Genomic DNA, 24956 nt, shown 5'->3' with positions numbered 1-24956 from the left:
GCAGTTTATGCTAGCTTTCTTTATTCATCGACACATTGACGAAAATAAACAATTCAAAAGGCCAACATACTAATAAGCTCATTATTAGAATAACATCCTTCAGGTCACTGATACCCAGATTGGGGGAAGCATCTCAACTAATCAACTCAAGAAAGATGGTGATCCATTAGTATAGTTAAAAATTACAACCCATTCCTCAGCATAAGCATACACTCAAAAGTCACCAAAACATTACAGTTAATCCTGCTTTACAATTTCTAGTTCTAGAACTTCTTGAAATTAAAGGAAGACAAAATATGTGCTTTGATCTTTTAGCTACTGATATGCTACCACTCCTTGGTCAAGATAAAGGCAAACTGCCTTAACAGAAAAAGCAAATCAAATAAACAGGTAGCAAGGACTATAAAAGCCCAGGGCACACGTCTGTGGAACAATTCCAAACAACCATCCATGGAACAATTAACTTACCAAACATTTGGGAAACTGTTGAAAACCACCTTTGGTTCCCAGACAAGACTTTGGACAAAGGCCTGCCCCCGAATTACACGTCAACAAGGTAATCGGCCTCATGGAGCCATTCTAACCTTGGGCTGTCAAATGGGACCATTGGAACGTGCCAGATGTGCCTCTGCACCCATGCGTATCCCAACAAACTCCATCTTTGTAGACACCACAGATTGCTTACCAAGTAGCACCACCCATTACCAAATAAAGTGCAATTAATTTTTGCCTACCTCAACATCAGACTGACAAACCTACAGGATACATAACTGATCTAACAAGTCGAAATCGCCAAAATACAACATGCACAGAGCAACATAAAATACTATTTTGCAAAGTTACTCTTCAGAAATATAAACTGAAGTAAATATGTATAGTTACCCTATAACACTTACAAAAAATACTTGGGTTACATTGTAATTGTATTTTCAAAACCCCTTTAGCAAACGGAGGCTTACATTAGGTACAGTGATATATTTAGGAGCTGCATAACTAAATCAAGAGTAATCACTGCATCTTAATTTCTCTACCCTGAAATCAACACTTGTGCCCCAGATCTGATTTGGAAACCTATTTAAACATGAATCAACAAAATACTTTAAGCATCAAGGATCAAAGATCTTATAGCTGGGATTATAGTTCAGGGGTAATGGGCTTGTCTTAGAAACAAGACTACACTGAGCAACACAGGTTCAATACGATCCTATGCTTGCAGGCTGAAGTCCAGCATGACGCACAATATAAAACCAATTTGGGTACTGCTTTACAGGAATGTATATCAACATACACTTTCCAGAGTCAGGTTGTTCCGGCACTGGCATCACCAGCCCACCTCGTTATGTGGGTGGACCGCCGTTTGCGGTCCTTCTCCCGAGGGGGGAAGTGACGTTGGGGTTGGGGAGGGGGGGTGAGGAGTTTCCGGCAGTTACTGCCACTGTAAAAATAAAATCAAGTTGCAACTCATCCCGGCTCCCGCTTGATATGTCCTGAAGACGGTTATAGGTCTGCGCGAAACCTTTACAATTGGCGACCAGGGGTGTCCGACACCCGCTCGTGCCGTCGCGAGGACCGCAGTCCAGCGGCTTGGCGCGTCGGCACACCTCGACAACAGGAACACAAGGCGAGTGGCAGCAGCCAGGCCCCGGAGCGCTCGCACGGAGGCGCGTTCAGGGACAAGTGAGTGGCCCTGATCCATGCAGCAGCCCGTAAGGCAACGGGCCCCAGGCTTCATTAAAGAGAACCGGCTCGTGCACATGCACCATGCAAGCCTGCAGAGGCTGCCACCATCCCTCGCACCATGTGCAGGGAAGGCCAGAGAAGCAACACGGCACTGCACACGTGGGCCAAGTGTAGCACACCCCAGGGGGAGGGGACACGTGCAGCTGGCACACAGGGAGGAGACACCCCGCAGCCAGGAGGTACACACAACCAAAGAGTGGTACACAAGCTCCAAGGAAAGGCAGAGGAAACACTAGACCCAGGAGCAACGCCCCGAGAGGCAGGCAGGACCAGACCACAATTACCAGAGGCGCGAGTCTCAGGCCCCCACTCACGGCACCATGTCCAACCCAACAAGTCCTGCGGCGTCCTCATCTGGCGGTGCAGGAACAGCGGCAGATGACACACCACAGGCTCAAGGGGCAGGAAACTCATCGCAGAACATGCCCATGCCATGCCCTTTTGACCTTAGGGACACTTCCAACCTAGGACCCAGGTGGGTCATATGGCTATGTGACTTTAAATTTTACGCAGGAGCAATAGGCCTCACAGACGACGCAAGACTTAAAAACACGCCGTTCATGGCCATAGGCCCGGCTGTCAGAGACATCGCAGGTGAACTATTAAACGTGGACACGGTGACATACGAGGAACTTCATGGCAAACTGTCGGAATACTTTGCCCCCCACACAAAACATTGACTACGAGCATCACGTATTCCACACCACGAGACAAGAAAAAGGGGAATCGATGGACAACTTTGTGATGAGCCTTCGCATGAAGCTAAAATATTGCGAATTCCACAAATATTCAAATGAAGAGGCGTTAAGGTCCCAAGTGATCGCTGGCTGCATATCACAACCTTTCAGAAAACAACTGCTTCAAAAGCAAAGGTCGCTGGAGGAAGTACTTGCATGAGCCAGGATGGAGGCAGCAGTAGAATCGCAACTGGACAGTTTGGGAAAAGTCAACAGCCGAAATCAAACACGAACATGATCAATAAGCTATACAGCGCACCCACACAAGGCGGAAAACGCGTGGACGCCACCTGCTATCGATGCGGATACGACTATCCACACATGGGAGAATGCCCCACGGTAGGACAACAATGCGGTGCATGCGGCGGAATGGATCACTATAGAGCGGTCTGCAAGAACGTGTCATGACCTGCACCCAGCAGACAGAAGCATCAGGAGAGACGAAGAATCTCATGCCTCAGCCCAACGGCCAGCAGAGGATAAGGAGAACAGGTGGCACCAAGACGGGAGGACAGAGCCCAAAGGAGTTCATATGCACGCGAAGACAAGAGGCCATCAGACGGCTCCAGAAGGTCCCAGAGGAGGAGATTCGTCAGATGTATCGAGATGCGATCCCCATTCAGCAGCGAAACCCAGTCATCAGAAGAGGACCAGAGGAAGAAAGGATACGTGTGGGCTCTCAACGCCACGGCCACCCAGCACAGCCCCACCCTCACACTACAAGTCAAGTCAACAATACCCCCCTAGAATTCCTCATTGACACGGGGTCGACAGTCAACATCATGAGTGAACAAGCGTACAACTCCCTCACCAGTCCACCAAAAATCCGAAAGGCTACCGTAGACATTTATCCATACGGAGCGACGACCCCGCTACCATGCAAAGGCACAATCTCAGCATGGTGTGTACACAAATCTCACGCCGCGAAGATCCCCCTACACATATTGAAGACAGAAGCCAATAGTGGATGTATACTAAGCTTTAAAACAGAGGTAGAAATGGGCCTGGTCCACATACTATACCAACTAATTGCCCACAAATACTTTGCCAGGCCTGATGCCGTAGAACAGGCTTTTCCAAACCTCTCCAAAGGCCTAGGGAAGCTGAAACACAGGAAAGTACAGCTCCACATCAAACTAGAAGTCCCGCTGGTCGCCCAACACTATCGCGGTATACCCGTGAACATCCATCAACAAGTAGAATAAGCATTAGACAAGCTCATAAAACTCAATGTCATTGAGCCCGTCTCCGGACCAACGCCATGGGTATCACCCATAGTCCCGGTCCCCAAGAAATCCCCGGATGGATCAATACGCCTGTGCGTAGACATGAGAAGGGCAAACTTAGCGATTGAGAGGGAGAGACATCAAGTACCCAGGATCACAGACATGATCCACCTTCTCCACAGAGCACAAGTCTTCTCCAAGCTGGACTTAACAAAAGGGTGCAATCTAATAGAGATAGACCCTGAAGCAAGATACATAACAACCTTCGTGACACACCTGGGGCTGTTTTAATACAAGACTCAGGGGTCGATTCATGGAAATAATGTGCGCCGAAAATTCCCGCGCAGAGGTGCCAAAACGTGCGAATCGCAGTAAAAGTGCAAAAATCGCAGTGCAAGTGCGAAAATCGCAGGCAAAACAGCGCAAATCGATTCATGGGAGTCTGTGCGCGAGAAAAACATTGGATGTGCGCTAAAAATGTGCGCCGCGCACGCCGGCACACAGGTCATCCAACAGCGTGCGCCACGGCCACTGCGAAATCGCACATAGCGTGGCGCACATCACAAAAGTAGGCAGAACACGGGGCGTAACACTCGGAATGGGGAACAACGCGTGAAAATATGGGCGTCACGGGGGAAGTACAGGAGGCAAGTGCGCGGAACGCCCACACACTCGCCTACAACCCGTATTCATGGAATCGAATAGGGCAAACCAATGCACGGTCAAAGACGCGCACAGGGCCAAACAAGTACGCCACAAGAAAGCAGGCGGTAGCGCCCCTGCAACTGAAAAAAATGAGCGCCAAAATGTGCGCTAACAAAAAGCACCCATATACAGCCATGATGAATGGGCCATACAGTGGCCCTCTAGGACAAATGAGGTGCAAAGGGGTACCGACAAACACGGACACCCGCTGTGTGAAAAATAGCGTGTGTTCCTGGGTGCGCGGGAAGTTCCACACGCGATTGACCTGGCTACGTGTACTACGGGATGCGCGGGAAGTTCCACACGCGATTGGCCTGGGTACGTGTACTCCGGGGTGCGCGGGAAGTTCCACACGCGATTGTCCTGGGTACATGTATTCCGAGGTGCGCGGGAAAAATCACACGCGATTTAAGCAGGGTACGTGTATTTCGGTGTTGCCGGGGAATGCTACACGTGATTTGGCCATGTGGGTCCTCCAGGTGTTCCCTCTACACCCTCCACGGCCCCTGCAGGCAGCCCACACCACAGGGGACTACCCTGCACCCCTGCTCATGTCCCACAGGCAACCCGTCCAACGTGGCCATGGCCACCAGCCAACCCACATGTCACCTTGCACTACTGATCACCAACACATGTCTCCCAGCAACCCACCCCCCAGCAGTGCAGGGGCACCCTCGACCAGGCCCCCACTCATGTCTACCACCACCCCCACTCCCCAGCCACCAGGGGCAGCCTCCACCAGGCCCCCACCCATGCCTACCACCACCCCCACCCCAGCCCACAGCCACCAGGGGCAGCCCCCACCAGACCCCCATACATGTCCCCCTGCACCCCCACCCCCCAGCAGTGTAGGGGCAGGCTCCACCAGGCCCCCACTCATGTCTCCCTGCACCCCCAACCCCCAGCCACCAGGGGCAGCCTCCACCAAGCCCCCACTCATGTAAACCACCAGCCCCACCCCCCAGCCACCAGGGGCAGCCTCCACCAGGCCCCCACCCATATCTACCACCACCCCCACCCCCCAGCAGTGCAGGGGCACCCTCCACCAGGCCCCCACTCATGTCCACCACCACCCCCACCCCCAGCCCCAGCCACCAGGGGCAGCCTCCACCAGGCCCCCACTCATGTCTCCTACCACCCCCACCCCCCAGCCACCAGCCACCAGGGGCAGCCTCCACCAGGCCCCCACTCATGTCTCCCACCACCCCCACCCCCCAGGCACCAGGGGCACCCTCCACCAGGCCCCCACTCATGTCTCCCACCACCCCCACCCCCCAGCCACCAGGGGCAGCCTCCACCAGGCCCCCACTCATGTCTCCCACCAACCCCACCCCCCAGCCACCAGGGGCAGCCTCCATCAGGCCCCCATTCATGTCTCCCACCACCCCCACCCCCCAGCAGTGCAGGGGCACCCTCCACCAGGCCCCCACCCATGTCTACCACCACCCCCACTCCCCAGCAGTGCAGGGGCACCCTCCACCAGGCCCCCACTCATGTCCACCACCACCCCCAGCCACCAGGGGCAGCCTCCACCAGGCCCCCACTCATGTCCCCCTGCACCCCCACCCCCCAGCAGTGCAGGGGCAGCCTCCACCAGGCCCCCACTCATATCTCCCTGCACCCCCACCCCCCCCAGCCACCAGGGGCAGCCTCCACCAGGCCCCCACACATGTCCCCCTGCACCCCCACCCCCCAGCCGTGCGATTTGCCTGGGTATGTTTACTACGGGGTGCGCGGGAAGTTCCACACGCGATTAGCCTGGGTACGCGTACTACGGGGTGCGCGGGAAGTTCCACACGTGATTAGCCTGGGTACGTGTATTTCGGGGTGCGCGTGAACTTACACACGCGACTGGGCCTGTGAGAGTGGGGTACGTGTATTCCAGGGGTGGGTGGGAAGAATCACACATTCGCCTACTACGCGCTGAAAAATAAATGGTCCAATCCTGAAACACGTACGCCAGCATGAAGCAGGCGTACGTCGACCCGCGCAGCATAAAAGTGCACGCAAACAACAAACAAGCTCAGACGCCAGGATGAATATACCGTTCCTAGCAGCAGTGGCTGTGGATTACCAAAGGAGGAGGAGGTGGATAGTGAGGGCCCGAATTTTCACTCCCAGAACCAGCCTTTTTGGGATGCCCGATGACCAGGTGTATGGGAGGTACAGGTTTCCACCACACATAATACTGGACCTGGTCAGTGAGTGGGAGGATGACCTCACATCACCCACCCTGTGCTCCCAAGCACTCAGCCCCCTGGAGAAGGTCCTCAATGTACTGCACTTCTTGGCCACAGGATCATTTCAGCGGACAAGTGCCATAGTGGGTGGGGTGTCACAGGCCACGCAGTCATGCTGCCTACACCAGGTCTTGAACATCATCACTGCACGCCCATCAGTCCGTAGGCACATATACCTGCCCAGGACACCTGCAGAAAGGCAGGCTGCCGCCCTCGATTTCTACGGTGTGGCACAATTCCCAAAAGTGCAAGGTGCCATTGACTGCACCCATGTGGCACTATGTCCCCCCAGGGCATCTGAGCACATCTATAGGAACCGCAAGCACTGGCATTGCATCAACGTGCAGGCAGTACGTAATGCCACGGGAATCATCACCTCAGTATATGCCAACTATCCAGGGTCCACCCACGACAGCTTCATTTACCGAATGTCTACCCTAAACCGGGACCTAGAAGCTGGGAGGCATGGCGATACATGGCTGCTTGGTGAGTATGAATGCCACTGCACATGCATGCATGTCAGATGCAGAGTTATGTCACTACCCCACTAATGATACCCATCACCTCCTCACCAGGGGACAGTGCCTACCCTCTGAGCACCCACATGATGACGCCAATTCGGAACCCCATCACGCCTCCAGAGGTAAGATACAACACAGCCCATATTGCAACCCGGGGCATAGTGGAGTGCACATTCGGAGTGCTCAAGTCACGCTTTCGCTCCCGTTCTGGTGGGCAGCTGTTATAGGCGCCCCCAGTAGTGTGCAGGATCATAGTGGCAGCATGTGTCCTGCACAATGTTGCAACACACCGGGGCCTGGCTGTGGACATGGTGGTGCCCTCACATCCCCAACCACATGCACGCCCGCTGCGCATGGGAGGGGAGAGGGCACGGGGTGAGGCAGCCCGTATGCAGCTGGTGGCTAATTACTTCACATAGAAATCACACCCCAGTGGAGTGCACACAGCGCTGGCACATACCATCTGATAAGCAATGATGACTCGACCTGACAATTAAGACGAACAAAGGGACAGTCAACTGTCAGAACCATAGCAGCCTGAGATTGTTCATGTGGAAGTGTCACAATGTGTGCATCCCTACCTACACAAACACCATCAATGCAGTGTCATCAAAAGACACACTTCCATGCTGCAGAAATTAATACCCACTCGCAAAATACTACATGAAAACAGTGCCATGTCACCCAACCCCTCCCCGGCACGGCACGGCCACACAACACACCATGGCATGTCATGCAATGTGAGAGGAAACAAATTAATCCCCACAACATGCCCCAAGTGTCACCAGCTACAGTGTCCCTAATGGAAACATGGCCACACATGAAATGCTCACAGTAATGCAGGACCTACAACACACAACAAGAGTCGTCCTGAGGTGAAGGAGTTCCAACCTCAGGGCTTCCCTGTGGGCCTGGGACTCTATGGAAATGGCTTCCTGCAGAGTTGCCAGTGCCGCCCGCCTGTCCCTGTCGGACGCCAACATGTCCTCCCTGTGTGACTGGCAAATGGAGTCGGTTGCCTGCTGTAGTCGCTCCATCAGCCTTTCGGGGGGGACAATGGAAGTGGCCACCCTATCCATGGCCTGAGCCATCATCTCTGATGATGCTGCCTGTTGGGTTGCCATACCGTATATGGATTGCTCCCATGCGGTATTGCCAGGTGGCTGACTGCCACCACGTCGGCGGGCACCACACCTGTCTGGGGCAAGGCGAACTGCGCCTTGTTGTGCCGGCACTGCCTGAGGATGCAGGACTGCATTCCCCCTCTGATCTGCTGGCCCAGGAACAGGCTCAGATGTCACAGAGTGTGACCCTGCATCCGTAACCACCAAAGGCGTACCTGCCAACACTGACATCCCAATTGAGGGTTCCAACCCTGGTGCAGGTGGGTCGGACAGAACAGAATCCCTCCCAGGAACACTCATCTGCGACGGCACATAGGTCTCATCATCCGAATCGACACCTGAATAGAGCTCGGGGGAGGTGCAGCCAGAGACACCACTTGAGAGCACGACCTGCAGCAGTTGTGGGTTCTCACCCACCACCACACCACGTCCCTCACTGGTGGTCGGTCGGCCCTCAGACCCCTCCTGGGTCTGCACCATGTCCACAACCCCAGCAGTATCAAGTGCGTCATCCCCTGCAAAGACATAAAAGAAAACAAATGGAAACAGGCATTAGCACTATGGCACACTATTAGGGCTGAGAGGCTACAGAAACAGTACTTGATTGACACATGTCCCACATGACTAAAACCCTCCCATGCATGCACCGTCACTGCGTGTGAAGGGTAGGCAGATGGCACACACTGATGACACCAAGATGGAAGATGAACACATTTGCTGCATGCTGCCTAGCAGTGGCATCACACATTGGCCAGTGATTGGCAGGTCAAATGCACATGCCATCACACAGATGGCATGTACCCTAGCCATGAAGTGAAGAGGGAGAGGAGGTCACCAATTGTTCATTCAGTCCAGTTTGCTGATGTAATTGATTTTTTCATTGAAATGGTTCAAATGTTTAACCTGCAGCTGCCAGTCCAAAATGGTCCTATAGCACAGGGACATGTCTAAACAAATCATGTCCACTGTACCATAGCCATGTCAGACATGTGACAATAGGACTGAGAAATCCCGAGTAAAAGTGGTGGTATGCAAACAATCTGCCTGAATAAACAGAGGTAAATAAGCAACAATGTTGTGGCAAGATGACACTCCAAGGGCAACTGGCGTGGTGTTGGGCTGGATGTCTAATGTTGGCAGAAGGGATGCTGCTATACCCAAATGCTGGTGCGCAGAATGTATAGGAAGAGGCACATGGGTGACCCAAACCACTCAGGCACACACACCCTCACCTGGCACCCAAACAGAAGCCCTCCCACACACACCATGCACATGGATGACACACATGCATGTGCACTCACCGGACAATGCCTCGTAATCTGCCAGTTCTCCCACGCCTTGGATCTGTTCCTCCGTGACGTAGGTCCCAGCAACCTGCTCATGTGGAGTGAGTTCTATGTCGTCTGCTGCAGACCCACCTCCAGTCACTAGAGTTGTGGCATGACTTGAGGCCAGCTTATTCTTTGCCCTGCGCTTCAGGTCATTCCAACGCTTGTAGCATTCAGTAGCTGTGCGCCTCACGATTCCAAGGGCACTTATGATGTCCGCAATGGTCTGCCAGTGTGCCTGACGTTGTGCAGGTGTGGTCTTGGATCCTGCAACAATCACCATTTCGCGGTCATGTGCGGACACATACTCTACAAGTGCATTCAGTTTGGCCTCATTGAAGCTGGGCTTCCTTGACGGGCCGGACTGTGTAGCCGTGTCTGGGGCATCAGCCTCTACTGGACGAGCACTCTTCCTCTTCCGCTTGGAAGGTGGTGGGGATCCCGAGTGTCCTACGCCGCTCTGGACACTAGGGGCAGGAGCCCCGGTGGACTCTGTACTAGGAGTGTGGGATTGCACACTCAGCATGGGAGTTGGTGCAGGCATTAGCTCAAGTGTGATGGTGTCAGGGGGGATGTCAGCATGATGGACTTGGACCGACACTGTCCTGGCTGGGTGTGTGAGAGGTGGGGTGGGTGGAGCCGCAGCTGCCCCTGCAGCCTCCCCAGCCTGCCTACGCGGGGCACCAGATGACCTAGCTGCCCCTGATCCACGTGGCCTGATGACACCAACGTTCACCGGCGCACATGGCCTAGACCTGCTGACCTGGAAGTCAGCCATGGAGTCACCCTGTGCCAGGTCTGGTTCCACAGTGGGCTGGTCCAACAAGGGCTGAGCATGGATGGTGTCAGCCACGTTAACCTCAACCAGGTGGGTCGGGGGCATGGGTGTCCCCGACTGCTCCTTCACACATGGGGGGCTAGGGGCACCCTGCAAGTCACGGCCACGTCCCCTACCGGATCCACCACGGCCACCACTTGGGGCTAGGCCACCTTTGCCACCCTTACGGCTTGTTCGCCTCCCAGCCATGGCACTGATGTTATTGTGCGTATGGGAGTCGATGTGAACTATTGTCCTGGGCAATTGGGGGTCAAAGGGGTTGGGTACCAGATGGTTATCGTACCCTAGTGCTCTAGCAAGGCTGTATGTCACCCCTGGGGAAAGATGACGGGTCACGCAACGCACAGGCACCCCAAAAAAGGGAAGTAAGGTGCACGCAACCCCTCCTAGACCACGTGCGTGGAAAAATAAACCTGCACTACGCTGTGGCACCCAGAAACACAAGAATGAACGTATGCGTGTCACACGCAGTCTAGAATGACCTCTGAAGGGGTACACGACACACGGGGCAAGCACAGATGTTAAATACGTGCGCGACTCACCGTCTGCCAGGAACAAAAGCGTGAAAAATATGCGCGTGTGCGCGTTGGCAACACCCCCGCCAAAAGAAGAATTGTACGCTGTCTGAGGAGACAGGACAACAGTAGAAGGGAACGCTGTTTCAGGAAACAGGCCCAGGAAAAAGAGGAAAAGAGAAAAAGCTGTCAGAGGTAACAGGGAGTACGAACTGGAAACGCCGTGAAGTAAATCGTGTATGAACCGACAAGAAGTACAGATTTCACCCACTCGCTCTCCACGAAAAGCACGTACAAGGAAATGGCGTTCTACACGTACCTTTTATACCCACGTCACAGACGCGCATACGCGCTGAGGCCATTTCTCAACGGCCATGCGCTTGACGTCACAGCTGTGCACATGGGGCCCTTTGGGCCAATGAAATCGCGTATGCGTGCAGACACGCTTACGCGCTAAGGGCCTTTCTTCGAATTACACGCAGACGTGCAGGATTTTCACGTGCCAAATCACTCCGTATCAAGCTGGCCACGCGTAAGCACACGGAAGACCACGCTCCTGCCCAGAAAGCCGATTTACTGCCCCCCAGAGCCCCGAGCTCGCTCCCACCTGCCATCTGCTGCTGCCGGACTGCCTGCTGCCCACGTTTCCTGGCATTTGCTGCCTGCACATCAGCCAGGGGTGCTGTTGCTGTGGCCACCCCTGCTGGAACCAAAGACTCCCGACTGGGATTCCATCGCTCCACAGCCCAGCCCCAGGACCCAGTTGCCCACCCACTCCTGCCTCTGGTGTTGTCATGTCGGGCACTGCAACATCTGGCACCACTGACAACCCCCAGCCAGAGGGGCACCAGCTTCAGTGCCAGGGAAGTTGGTGTCCTGGTGGAGCAAGTCCTGGGGCAGTATGATGCCCTCTTCGGAAGTTCCCGCGCCGACAAGGAAGGACGGACTCGGATCTGGACGGACATCGTGACTGCCATCAATGCGGAGGGGGTGGCAGTCCGCGACTTCCAACATGTCAAGAAGCGTTGGGAGGACTTCAGGTCCAGGACCCTGAACAAGGCCCAGCGCCTCTTGAAGGCAGCGGATGCTAAGGGGCGCCGGGGCCACTTGTCGGAAGATCAGATGAGGGTCCTGGAATGCATATCCCCAGCGCTCCACGTCCAGGTCCTTGAGAGGCAGACCCGTCTGGAGTCGAGCAGTAAGTGTACATGCATCCTGATTGTAAGCTGTGCGTGTGCTGATGTTTCAGTAGTGTGCAGGTTGCACATCTGTTTGTATGGGGTCGAGTATGGGTGGGGGTGTACAGGGCCGTGAGGCTAACACATGTGAGGGCTGTCATGTGTGAGACATGGATGGTGCTTGTGTGTGTAGGCTTGCATGCCAAATGCAGTTGTGTGGGCACACATGTTTGGATGAATGTGTATGTAAGTAGGCATGTTCGTGATGTCACGCATGTATGTTGTTTTCAGCTGCATGTATCAGCACTGTGTACATGTGCATGTGTGTGTATTTGACAAGGGTGCAACAGTGATGCAACATGGATGCATGTGACAGCGGGATGTGGAAGCCTGATTGGCAGATGTGACATGGATGCCCATCTGAACACTGCGACACTTGGCAGAGGTGTACACATGCATGCAAGTGTGGTGGTGTGTGTGCATGTGTAGTGCACTCCCTGTGTTGCATGTGATGTCTGGCTCACCATTGCCTGCTCATGCTGTTGTATGTGTATGGATGGTGCTGGCAGTTGCGATGTGGCTGTGGTATGGCTCATGTGTGCAAGTTGAAATGACATGTGTGTTGGGGATTGTGATGGCATGTCTGAGGTTTGCCAATGCCACTCATGTACAACTGTCATGTGTGTATGTGTCCATTGTACAGTGCCCTGATGCCTGTCTTTTATTTCTCCCTGTCTGCAGCGTCAACTGATGAAGAGGGCGGAGAAGGTGCTGTGGAGCATAGCGGCGGGGATCCCACCGCCAGCCGGAGACGCAAGGCCCGGCTCCCCTCCCAGGTTGTCATCTCGTCGGGGTGTGAGGAGTCCGGTGCCGCGTCCCAGGCTGCAGCTGCCAGGGGGAGGTCCAAGAGGCGGAGGTCGGAGTTGGACTCCTCGGCAGCAGAAGGGGCAGCTGGGATCCCACAGGGCCCAACGGGGTAAGATGGCACGAAGTCATCCAGGTTGGTGGGGGGTTTGGTGGAGGAGGAGGCCGTGCAAGCAACAGAGACGGGGTCTGGAGGTGGGGATTCCACTGGTGCTAGTGGTGCAGTGCAGGACCAGGGACAGGAGGCAGCACAGGCCGCCGCGGAGGTGCCTGTGTGCAATCCTGTCCCTGATCCTGTCCCTGCATCATCTTGCACCAGCAGGGATGCCTACGTCCAGACCCGTTTTCAGGCAGGGGAAGAGCTCACGACAACTGGCCTTCCTCTGCCTGCGGACGTGGCTATCCGGGTTGAGCCTGTCCTGACTGGTGTGGCGTTGCGTCAACGGGCGATGCGAGGTGACCTGCAGTCTTTTCATGAGGAGATTGCACGTCATCTCGAATGGCTCGTTGACCGCGTCGGCCTACTGGGACAGGTCACCCAGGCCGGATTCCTCCGTTTGATGGGGCTTGCCCAGACCCCCTCCTTAACTGAACCCCCTATGCGCCAGTCGTCCTCCGTGCCATCTCCCCACCATCAGTCACCTGGGTGCCCTGTGGAGCTGCCTCCGACGGTGCGGCCAGGCTGGTGGAGGAGGCATCCCTGCCACAGTCGGGAGTCGGACGTCCAGCAGGGGTGGCCACATCAACAACTGCACCCCAGCCAGCGGAGGACGTGCAGGCAGCAGGAGGCAGTGCATGGGCAGAGGCACAGCAGCAGCAGCAACGTGGTGGGAGCCATGATGGCTCGGGGCCTTCGACATCGGAGGGGCAGGCATCGGCCGGAGGGCAGGAGGACCCAGGACGGGAAGTGTCTTCCGTGTGGCAGCGGTTGGGCCATGCCATAGAAGCGGAGCGGCAGCAGGCGGAAGAGGCACGGCTCACGATGGTCAGGGCGGATAACTCCATGCGGAGGGCCCTGAGGCGGGCCGAGTGCCTCGAGTCGAGGCAATCCGCAGGGGGTTGGAGGTGGACACGTCGACGGCCCTGCGGACCCTCAGGGCCATGGAGGAGGACCGCCTCCGGGACATTGAGCAGGAGTTAGATGATGCCCTGGCCCGGGACATCCAAAAGTGAGCCGTCGGACTAGCCCGCTGCCCTTGTAAATAGTTCTGTAGTTAGTGTTAGGTTTCCTTTGGTTTTGTTTTTTTTTTTGGACCTTTTGGACAATGGGCCACATTTTTGTATATAGTTTTTTTTATTAGGTAGTGTTATTAGATAGGTTTTATTTCTTCTGTTGGGATCATGGACCCTGGCTTGTTTATCTGTATATAGTTGACTGTTGGATTTTCATTTTTTTTTACTATTTACCCATGGAGCAATGGCTTTCATTTATGATTTTCCATTGGATTTACTTTTGTGGACTGTGATTTTGGACACCTTTCCTTTGGATTATGATTTGTGTTTTTGCATAATTTCACGGACATGCTGCTTTTTATTTTTTTTAATTCCCATTTCGGTTTGTTTATTTTTGATTCAATTTATGTTTCTTTTAATACATATTTTTGGTTCAAACTTCAATGTGTAGTATCATATCATTGGTTTCATGCATATCATGATATGGGTTTTGATATTCACTGACACCCATTGGGTGTATGTGAGGGACATGTGTTCATTTCCAAACTGGCAATTGGGGTTCTATCATGTTATTGCCATTTCGAAGTTGGTGGATGCAATACTCGGGGGGGGTGTTTGGCATTTGGAGGCTGACCATAGGGGCCAGGGATCTAGATTGTGATGACATGTTGGCTGGGGGACATGACTGGGGGAATGCTGGCAGGGGCCCCTGCACTGCTGGGGGGTGGGGTGATAGGGGACATGAGTGGGGGCCTGGTGGAGGCTGCCCCTGCACCGCTGGGGGGTGGGGGTGGTGGGAGACATGAGTGGGGGCCTGGTGGAGGCTGCCCTACACTGCTGGGGGGTGGGGGTGCAGTGAGACATGAGTGTGGGCCTGGTGGAGCATGCCCCTGGTGGCTGGGGGTTGGGGGTGGTGGGACACATGAGTGGGGGCCTGGTGGAGGATGCCCCTGGTGGCTGGGGGTTGGGGGTGGTGGGACACATGAGTGGGGGCCTGGTGGAGGCTGCCCCTACACTGCTGGGGGGTGGGAGAGGTGGGAGACATGAGTGGGGGCCTGGTGGAGGCTGCCCCTACACTGCTGGGGGGTGGGGGTGATAGGGGACATGAGTGGGGGCCTGGTGGAGGCTGCCCCTGCACTGCTGGGGGTGGGGGTGCAGGGAGACATGAGTCGGGCCCTGGTGGAGGCTGCCCATGGTGGCTGGGGTGTGGGGCTGGTGGGAGACATGAGTGGGGGCCTGGTGGAGGCTGCCCCTACACTGCTGGGGGGTGGGAGAGGTGGGAGACATGAGTGGGGGCCTGGTGGAGGCTGCCCCTACACTGCTGGGGGGTGGGGGTGATAGGGGACATGAGTGGGGGCCTGGTGGAGGCTGCCCCTGCACTGCTGGGGGGTGGGGGTGCAGGGAGACATGAGTGGGGGCCTGGTGGAGGCTGCCCCTGCACTGCTGGGGGGGTGGGGGTGATAGGGGACTTGAGTGGGGGCCTGGTGGAGGCTGCCCCTGGGGGGTGGGGGTGGTGGGAGACATGAATGGGGGCCTGGTGGAGGCTGCCCCTACACTGCTGGGGGGTGGGGGTGGTGGGAGACATGAGTGGGGGCCTGGTGGAGGCTGCCCCTACACTGCTGGGGGGTGGGGGTGCTGGGAGACATGAGTGGGGGGGCCTGGTGGAGGCTGCCCCTGGTGGGGGTGGTGGGAGACATGAGTGGGGGCCTGGTGGAGGCTGCCCCTGCACTGCTGGGGGGTGGGGGTGATAGGGGACATGAGTGGGGGCCTGGTGGAGGCTGCCCCTACACTGCTGGGGGGTGGGGGTGGTGGGAGACATTAGTAGGGGCCTGGTGGAGGCTGCCCCTGGTGGCTGGGGGGTGGGGGTGCAGGGAGACATGAGTGGGGGCCTGGTGGAGGCTGCCCCTACACTGCTGGGGGGTGGGGGTGGTGGGAGACATGAGTGGTGCCTGGTGGAGGCTGCCCCTACACTGCTGGGGGTTGGGGGTGCAGGGAGACATGAGTGTGGGCCTGGTGGAGGCTGCCCCTCCACTGCTGGGGGTGGGGGTGGTGGGAGACATGAGTGGGGGCCTGGTGGAGGCTGCCCCTACACTGCTGGGGGTTGGGGGTGCAGGGAGACATGAGTGTGGGCCTGGTGGAGGCTGCCCCTCCACTGCTGGGGGTGGGGGTGGTGGGAGACATGAGTGGGGGCCTGGTGGAGGCTGCCCCTGCACTGCTGGGGGGTGGGGGTGCAGGGAGACATGAGTGGGGGCCTGGTGGAGGCTGCCCCTGCACTGCTGGGGGGTGGGGGTTATAGGGGACATGAGTGGGGGCCTGGTGGAGGATGCCCCTGGTGGCTGGGGGGTGGGGGTGGTGGGAGACATGAGTGGAGGCCTGGTGGCGGCTGCCCCTGCACTGCTGGGGGGTGGGGGTGATAGGGGACTTTAGTGGGGGCCTGGTGGAGGCTGCCCCTGCACTGCTGGGGGGTGGGGGTGCAGGGAGACATGAGTGGAGGCCTGGTGGAGGCTGCCCCTGGTGGCTGGGGGTGCAGGGGGACATGCGTTGGTGGGCAGTAGTGCAAGGTGACATGTGGGTTGGCTGGGGGGCATGGCCATGGTGGATGGGGTGCCTGCGGGACATGTGCAGGGTAGGCCCCTGTGGTGTGGGCCACCTGCATGGGCCTTGGAGGGTGTAGAGGGAACACCTGGGAGGACCCACACGTGCAATTCACGTGTGGTGCTCCCCGTGCACCCCTGGAATACACGTACCCTGATGGAATCGCGTGTGATACTTCCCGTGCCCCCCTGAAATACACGTACCCTGCTGCTTTTGCGTGTGATACTTCCCGCGCATCCCTGGAATACACGTGCCCTGATGGAATAGCGTGCGTTACTTCCCACGCTCCCCTGATGTACACGTACCCAGGACAATCGCGTGTGGGTCTTCCCGCGAACCACTGAAATACACGTTCCCCGCTTGGCGTTTGCTGTTTGCCAGCCCTGTGAACTGGTTCAGGGTTAGCGCAGCCCTTTGCGATGATTTGGGTATTTTGAAGGCTTTTCCTTGCACGAGGGCGTTCTTGGGGGCGTAACTGGCGCTGCTGCAGGGTCGCTGCGCCACTCTGCGCCACGGCTGGTTTCGGAGGCTAAAATCCATGAATGCGCTGTGCGATGAAAAGGATTTTTTCGCACGCGGCTGGGGCAGTGTATCGCACGGGGACACTGTGCGCCAGCCGCGTGCACCATTTTTGTGCGAATTTCTATGAATTACCCTCTCAGTTTCAGCATTTCATCCGCCGCTGAGATTTTCCAAGAAGAAATCCATCGAGTCATCAGGCACGTACCCAAGTGCTTAAATTACTCAGATGACGTCTTAGTCTTTGGCAAAACCAAGGAGGAACACGACACGGCACTACACAGGGTGTGTGCAGCTCTAGAAACAGCAGGACTTACACTCAACAAAGCCATATGTGAATTCGGCAAAGGCTCCCTACGTTTCTTCAGACACATTTTTTTCCAACAAAGGCATGTGGCCGGACCCAGACAAGGTGGCCGCCCTCAATTCGGCTTCGTCCCCCAAAACTGCAACAGAACTGCGGTCGTTTCTTGGCTTAGCCAGCTACTGTTCGAGATATTTAAAGGATTATGCCATGGTCAGCAACCCACTGCGCTTGTTAACGCGAAAAGATCAACCGTACATCTGGTCCGAAGACTGCCAGAAAGCATTTTAAGCAATACGCAACGCCATCGCGAAAGCAGAAGACATGGCCTACTTTGAGGCAAAAAGGGACACGGGTAATAGTCAACGCCAGCCCGGTCAGGCTGGGAGCCATCCTCACACAAAGGAACCCTGAGGCACCTGCAAAGATCTATATAGTGGCATACGCCAGTAGAAGCTTGACCCCTACAGAACATGCCTACTCTCAAGCAGAAAAGGAAAGCTTGGCAGTGGTATGGGCATGTGAGTACTTTCATTTGTTTCTGTATGGGAAGGAGTTCACAATCGCGACGGACCATCAAGCCCTGCTCACAATATACGGAGACCCTAAGGCGAGAATGCCCCCGCGGATAGCCAGGTGGGGATTACGCCTGCAAATTTGTCAAACACCGCCCAGGAAAAGAGGACAACCCAGCAAACTACTTGTCTCGTCACCCAACAGGACCGGCAAGCCCCCAACCATCCATAGCGGATGCATACATCAATTACATAGTACACCACCTACAGCCCCTACCAGTGGGGTGGGCAGACATCACACAATCGGAACAAGACCCGGCCCTCCGGATCGTCCGACACTGCATACAGGCGGAAAGGAGAGCGCAGATGAGACACCAGGCTAAAAAAAAGGAACCGGAGGTGGTTCAAGAGGACATCAAATGGATAGACCACGCCTGAGAGGACTCTCCATAGTGGATGAACATGTGTTAAAAGGATGCAAGGTACTCACCCCGGAGGCTTTGCGAGCAAAAACAATACACATGGCGCATGAAAGCCACAGAGGGGTGGTCGCCACCAAGCGGCTACTAAGACAAAAAGTGTGGTTCCCGAGGCTCGACACCATGGTGGAAGAAATAGTGGGGAAATGCCCGACGTGTGAGCAAATAGCACCACCACCACACCCGAACCCGCTTCAGATGTCACCCCTACCAGAACAAGTATGGGAGGAATTAGCTGTGGACTTCTTCGGACCGCTGCGAGACGGCACCTACGTGCTAGTGTTAATAGATGAACACTCCCGATACCCTGAAGCGCAAATTGTGGAGAGCACAGCCGCCTCAAGCGTCATTCCTGCCCTGGATCGTATGCTGTCCAGTATGGAATTCCAAGACTGATAAAGTCAGACAACTGGCCGTCATTCATATGTCAGGACTTCTCCAAATACATGGGGTTTGAACATAGGAAAACAACGCCCCGATGGCCGCAGGCAAATGGCATCGTTGAGAGATTCATGGCCAACATCAAAAGAACACTACAAATAGCCACAGTTCTCAACAAGCCGTTCAAACAGGCCCTCTACGAATTTCTGAGGGACAAGCACACCCCTCACAGCACGACAGGGATATGCCCAGCTGACCTGATGTTTAGAAGACCAGTCAAAACTCGGCTACCAGAAGACCCTAGCCCGGTAGCCGCAACACTGCTAGAACAGGAAGCCAAAGAAAGAGACGACGCAGCGAAGGCCAAGATGAAGGACACTGCAGATCACAAGAGGCGAGCTCAGGAATCGACCGTGGAACTAGGAGACCAGGTGTGGATGCGTTAACCGAAACAACGAAAAGAGGATGCCACGTTGATAGTGACCCAAAAGAAAGGAACAATGATAACTGCACAGAGAGAGGATCACTCCTCGGTAACCTGCAACGTCTCACACTTAAAGCGCATGACGACCAACCCTGAAGACGCCTGGGACAGAGACACTTGTAGCGCTGAGGAAAGACAACAAGACAAACCCCATCTGGGGGACAGCGAGGCCTCCGAGGGTGAGGACAGTCAGGCGAACCATCCCGAGACCTGGGTGATGCCTTGTAGCTCAAGGCGACCACAGAGGAGTCATATGAAACCTCACAGACTTATCGAAGAGATGGAGTGAGAAGATGGGAGGACCTGGTACTTTAAAAAGGGGGAGATGTCAGGTTGTTGCCGCACTGGCATCACCAGCCCACATCGTTATGTGGGTGGACCACCGTTGCAGTCCTTCTCCCGAGGAGGGAAGTGACGTTGGGGTTAGGGAGGGGGTCGAGGGGTTTCTGGCAGTTACTGCCACTGTAAAAATAAAATCAAGTTGCAACTCATCCCGCCTCCCGCGCGATATGTCCTGAAGGCGGTTATAGGTCTGCACAAAACCTTTACATATAGTCAAAATATAGTTTCAATATAAATAGATGTGTACATTTCCTCAGACATTCCCGAAGCAGGAGAACCAATATTTCAATAATAGATATGTGCATGAAGTGCTTTGACTGTTACACAGGACACTGGTGACCACTTTAAAAAAATAATTGTTCAATGTATACATTTGCTGTCTTTCTTTTCGACAGCAAATCGTCGATCTGACTGGACAAACCAAATCCCTTGAATATTGAACAGCTAAGTAAAATCTGTACAAAAGAGCAACACTGCAGGCCTTTCAACTACTGCTTTTTGTGTCCAGAATTACCCATGAGGAGTGTACTGGATAGCATATTTACTATTCAGCTAAATAGTTTGTCAAGTATTCGTACGAAATTGATTATGACTAGTTGTACGTTTTATTAAATCATGTTCTAAACTTGAAAAACGCTTTATTAAAGAAATGAAAGCACCATTTTAAATGTGTGCTTGTGATTTATTTAATTGTTTATTTTAAGCAACATAAAATACTTATTTAATGCAGACAAGCCAGAAGATAAAGATTAACAAAAAATCAGGGACCATATGCGTGGAAGGATGTTGCATAACAAAACCAGTGCTACTGAAAGTGTCAGACTTCACAAATGCAAAGTGGTAGGTTGCAAGAGACAAAATGCATACTGTCATCTGCAACTGCCATGGCAGGTCACACATTGCAATCTCTTGTGGGTTGCAAGGTAACTTATGTGGAAAGTGAATTGCAAACCTTCTTTCCAGTTAACAGTTGAGAATAAAAAGAATAGTAAGTAACAATGATGAAAGCACCCAACAGTGAACAAATGTACAGACTAAGGGTATTCTACAGAAGAGGTCAATGCATCCAGGGTTAAAGTACAGACTGTGAAACGTGACGATATATCATAGAAATCACTTAAAGGAAAAACAAAACCACCTTTAGTTTACACATCTAAATACTCAATTCAGAGTAAATGAATTAAATCCTGTATTCACAAACAATAGAACATTTTAACTTGTGATTCCAGAGTAGAGTAACTGTTTCGGGAGGGGCCTGTTTTTGCTTACACATAGAGTTCCAATTTCTGAGACCATTTGGTTAATGCAGATACTGCAAGGACAATAACCAAACCTAACATTAAGACTGGTACCTTTCCCTGCAAGTATTGTAGTGCTGTTATTATGGGAAATGTACACCATTCTAGATCTGGGGAGAAATACTTTAACTTAACTATACAATATGTGACACAATGTCATTTATGCAATTCGGTGTCCACGTGGTACTTATTGCATGGGTATATCAACTGAGTCATGTAAGTTGTGAAGAACGGACACAGGTCAAACATAAGGACACGGAAGACAAACTCATCAGTATCCAGACATTGGATAGAACAGAAGCACAACATTTAACACATTTGCTTTCCAGTTTCGGAAGTGGTAATGAAAAATGGACCACACGATAACTAGGTGGACAGACATATTTTGGATTGACAAACTGGATACAGTTGCCCCAGGTGGCATGAATTTAAAACTAACTGCCTGGGATTTTTGAGGGGCATGGAGTCATCCCAAGAATGTGTCCCAAGAGGACTTTTTAATTAATCAACATTAAATTTTAATATATGCTAATTAATTGTATGTGAATTGCATAGGAATATGGAATTTACATATGGTGCATTTTATTCACAATTCTTGAATCAGGGTGTCTCACACACACACACACACACACACACACACACACACTATACCCCCCTATCAACACACACAGGTTTGATTTTGAATGTTTTTCAGAACAACATTTTGTGTTAGACCCCATTGCATCAACTGGTCAGACTAGATAATCGAGTGGGATGCATTACCTTTATTGGACTTTGCATTTGTATGGAGTTACTGAATCATGCACACTTATCTGGTTTTGGGTAATGCAAGATTGCAATTACCATTTGACGAAAAGGCTAAAAGCACAATTACCCGGGTTTTCGTGATATAAGACTGCTAATAAAAGATTTCCTCCCATTGCCCCTCAGCCAGTACATTATAGCTTGTAGAGGTTTCTAAACAAAAAGGTACACTTATGGATAAGTGACATCTTTACACATGTAAAGTCATTGCGCCAAAACACGCGGTTTGGTAACGCTTATTATTCATTCGTCGTCAATGTCACCCAGTTCAACAGGGTAAGCTATAGATGTTGGTGATGTATTGAAGATTTGTCGGAATTAATGGGAATGCAAGTTTTATTTATAAAATGTTTTGCTTTCAGGCACTTGATCCTACTACCTCATTGTTCAGCTAGGTACTCACAATAGTGAATTGGTATCGTAAATAGAAAAGGTTTTGTGCCACTCATTGTTCCAAATGGTTTTAGTATTATCCTAGTATATGATCAAACGTGCACATAGAAATCTGTCTGACTTTCTTTGTAGATACCTTCATACCACATTGGAACACGGGTAATGAAAGATGAGCATGTGTATGTTGTTGGCGAGAAAAAGTATATGTGCATTTTGGAGTTGTATTAACTCTTCTCTTTCTCCGTTTGTTTTTTGTGCCATTTTGGTGACTTTGGTTGGTTACTATGGTTTTGCCCAGATGACCGATAATGTCCGGAATCCATTGGCGTAAAATATGGACTGTTTCTGGTTCCTCTAGAATGGATGTTCACATTAAAATCAGACCACAATATGTTTAATTGCTTTCTGATTTATGTGTGTATTTATGATGGTTCTATGTGATTAGAGAGAATGCATAAGAGAATGCTTTTTCAGCGAAAAGAACAGAAAAAAATATTGAAATTCTCCCCCCAAACGCCCCGTTTCTCCATGTGCCTAAATCAAGTCCAACCCTCATTCCCACCCATTTTACCCCCTTACCCCACCCCCAGATTTTTTTTTAAAAATGTTCGATGGTTTTTTTCTCTGTTTTGGTTTCTCTGTTATAGCATTCTCTGTAATTGTATTCTCTATTATCACTGGATGTTAGAGAGAATTCTCATAAATGTGCTAATTTCCTTCACCTTAGAGAACCCCAGCAACTTTGCTGGATTTTGAGGACTTGATTTTTTTACCTGGAAAGAGTGAGCCTGTTTTCCCCCATCTTTCTTGTATTTTGATGTGTTTTACATTTGTGTTCTTTGACTTTGGAGTTTTAAGATAACTCCATAGGCATCTTTTCATGTTTGTTGCCCAGCACCCTCAGTGCAGTGACAGAGATGTCTTTTAAGACTTCCCAAAGGTTTAAATACCTTCTCTGGGATAAACATCTGTTTCCCAGAGTATGTAAAGTGAAATTGACTTTACTAGTCTACAAATTCTCAGACCCAGCACACACCATCTTACAATGGAGTGCCGGAGGGATTACCTAGTATCCCCCTGTGTCTAAAATACTCATGTAGCAGTCAAATGCTACCCTTTCCTATTGAAAAGGCTGGTGGCAGTGGTTTTACAACAAACTACCATGATTTTTCCCGACAGCGAACACAGGTAGCTAGAAATCACACGAGCCATGTTTTCCAAGATGGCACCTTAAGCCCCTTTGTTTAAACGGGTCCCGGTTTCTTTTTTTGCTGTTTCTTTTTGGAAAGGTCCTTCTTGTGTTTGTCTCTGCGCGCCAAACCAGGTTTGGTTCCTTTGTTTGTGTGCCTTTGGCGGGCTTCAAGACTCAAGACCGCCTCTGGCGTCTGAGTGTCTGGGGTGGGCAGGAAGTGAGGGAGGTGCCCGAAACTCCCTGTGCGGGAGAAACAAATGCACTCTGGCGTGATTGGCTGTCTGACTGTCCAGCAAGGAGAGCCACCCTGCTGGGTGAGTGGCAGCTAGGCTGGAATGAATGGGAGAAAACTGTATAAAAGGTGAGTCTCTAGGACTGGAAAGCAGAGTCAACCACTTAAACGAAAAAAAACAGACTAGCTGGAAGAGGACGGCTGCTTCAACTCCTGGACCGCTGGTTTGCCCGGTGAAGCCCTGCTGCAGGTCCGAATTGCCAAACTCCATTCGACAGAGAAGCTCCTTCAGGACGACTTCTTCCTTTGAGTTGGTGGGACCAATCAACTCCTAACACACCTGGATACCATTCTCAAGGCTGGTTAGGGAGGCACACCAGCTCGTGTTCTTGAAACTAGACCAGAAGGACAGGTGTTCAAGTACCTAAACCATTTCAATGGAATGAAGAAAATTCAACTGTTAATTGAACATCTTATGAACTTAATGAAGTGATTCCAACTATCATCATATCAATGAAATACAGAGGAATGAAGTAAACCAAGCGTACTGTCTCTCTCTTTTTTTTGCATAATTCAATACAAAACAGTCCAACAGTGTTGGGTGAAAGCGCAACATAATGGGATTCTAAATCAAAATTTGATATTGTATGTAAAGATAGTTTTTCTGTAAAGCGCTTTGGCAAAATAACTATATCCAACACATCACCTTCTATAAAGGCCTGTCCGCACAAACAAATCCTTCAATGGGATCCAGATACAGCTAAGCCTGCATGTAGCATTATCTGCGTGCATCTCCCAAAGGGGTCTGAACAATCCTTGGCTTATCCACTAAGTTTGAAAAAGTAGCTAATTCTGAGATAGTGAAGTAAATCAAGCTGGAACTTCTGCTCATTCCTCTCATGTGTGTCTCTATAAATAACCTAGATCTTCCTAAAACCACAGGTAATGTGCTACGAGAGACAAATGTCTGTACAAATTTATCTAGTGCAATACAGTTTCTGCACTTTTGTAATTTTGGTGGTGTCAAAATACTTTGTAAAGGTACTTTATTATGTGGAGATCCAAGTACACTTGGTCAAGCCATTTGAGGGAGAAGTGTTATCTTCTTGAAGTTCATTGTCCTCACCGCCCGCCCCCATAGACACTTTAGTACTGTGTATTGTAGTGTAATAATAAATATCATGCTCGAATTTGAAGAATTTGCTCTATTTGCGAGTGAGCATTCCTTA

General features: G+C 52.3%; 1 protein-coding gene across 1 annotated transcript in view; it reads right to left on the bottom strand.

Moving 5' to 3' along the window:
* LOC138467243 (formin-2-like) overlaps positions 1-24956 on the bottom strand; it is a 235273-nt gene that overhangs the window by 183213 nt on the left and 27104 nt on the right. The window lies entirely within an intron of this gene.

The sequence above is a fragment of the Ambystoma mexicanum genome, chromosome 4q, assembly GCF_040938575.1.
Source record: "Ambystoma mexicanum isolate Mex_15411 chromosome 4q, UKY_AmexF1_1, whole genome shotgun sequence".
NCBI lineage: Eukaryota > Metazoa > Chordata > Amphibia > Caudata > Ambystomatidae > Ambystoma > Ambystoma mexicanum.
This window is presented reverse-complemented; position numbering and strand designations above follow the sequence as displayed.